Source organism: Panicum virgatum, chromosome 8K, assembly GCF_016808335.1.
Source record: "Panicum virgatum strain AP13 chromosome 8K, P.virgatum_v5, whole genome shotgun sequence".
In the NCBI taxonomy this organism is placed as follows: Eukaryota; Viridiplantae; Streptophyta; class Magnoliopsida; order Poales; family Poaceae; genus Panicum; species Panicum virgatum.
Window position 1 is genome coordinate 23,440,542 of NC_053143.1, and position 1,773 is coordinate 23,442,314.

Genomic DNA, 1,773 nt, shown 5'->3' on the forward strand with positions numbered 1-1,773 from the left:
CAAAGGGGTCAAGCAGTCCCAAACTGTGAGAAGCAGACGATTCGAATCGAATTTCTTTACCTGGCCAGGAAGACCTAACACACACGTTTGGAAACACCGTCGGGTCGTTCCCAAACAACCATTGACCTTTCTTTCCGGCTTGTGGATAGGAACACTCTCCCCGACTATAGGGCTCCCCCTCGTCCCACAGGGCACATTCTCTCGTCCCATAGGGCACTCTATACCTCGTCCCTCATAGTCGTAGTGTTGCACGACATAAAATAAAACCTATCCCTAAGAGAGAGTGTTAGGTATATCCACTCCCCGGTCCAATCAGCTACTAGGCTTGCCACGTACCATATTTACGGCATGTGGCTAGTACTTTCAAAAACTTAACCACCGCTACCACACACTGCGACCTTAGCAAGTTCATTAACGCAGACGGGGTCTCACCAAAGGTCATGATATTGAACACGACCCCATCCGTCGTCCTTATATTGATAACAGAAAGTAAACAAGCAATTCCTATAAAGCTCGCGAGTGACAGGCAATCACTCGACTTTTACCGGTCCTATAAGCTTAGCAAGTAGTCGAACTCAGGTCTAGTATTCAGTACATAGGTTCCTAGAATCATGCATCTAGGGTTTCAATTCAAATCCTAAGAACTGTAAATCCACAAATAAATAATAACAGTAAAAGGTATTAAATTGAAATATAAGTTATGTCCGGGGCTTGCCTTCTTGGTAGTCAGTAACTATTTCAGCTCTAGGCTCTTCCGAACTTTGGTCCGGGGCTTCAGTTAGTATAGCAGTGTTCACTTGAGCTTCGAGATCACCTTCTTCGGAATCCGGGATCAGCTCGTACGTCCCGTCCGATAAAGCAGTCGTATCTATATGTAATGCAAGAACAATATTATAAACACACATGGTCAATCGTTTATAGAGTAGTAACTCAACAAATCTAACTACACAAGGCATCATGATCAACAGCACAAATGAAGTTTACTAACTTCATAAACAAGTGGGGGTGATTTTCTATAACAAGTAAGTCATGGTTTTCTAATAAATAAACAACTCAAAGCACAAACAAAAATAAATTTAGCAAAAATTACCCTAAATAGAACATAAATAGTTAAGCTATCCTGTAAAAATCATGCCAAGACATGTAGCCATTTAATCACAACAATTCATTCATTCAGACAACACCTAGAACAAGCTTGAATTATACAGGTCAGACCAGAGCAAAAACGAAGCTAAAAATTTAACAACAGGCCTACACAGGGAATGTTTAACTACTGTGAATTTTTCATGATTTTATCAATAAATAAATAATTATGAGAAAATAAACAAAACAGAACAACAGATTAGCAAGATTCATTTTTAGCTCCTGTTCTAGTCATGAACTAGGGCTTAAACTTCATGTACAAGCTAAACTATCAAAATAGATCATTCTGAAATATTTTCATGATTTATCATCAGCATAAACTATTTATCATAAATAAAGTTTACTAAACAAGGATTAAATCAAATAAATAGCTACACATGAGAAGTGACCACGAAATTTTTATAGCAAAACTAGTGTTACAAGAACAAACTTCCATAAAAGTTTCACTGCAAGACATGGCTTCAATCAGTAGTTAAGAAAAAGATAATATCAACTAATATTTATGCACTAATAACACAAATCAAATTCTACAGCAAAAACTTGCAACTAACACCTACCATATTATGGTTCTACTGCATAGATCTCTTCAAGAGGATTCCAAAACATCCAGATTTGCTATTTTACGAATTT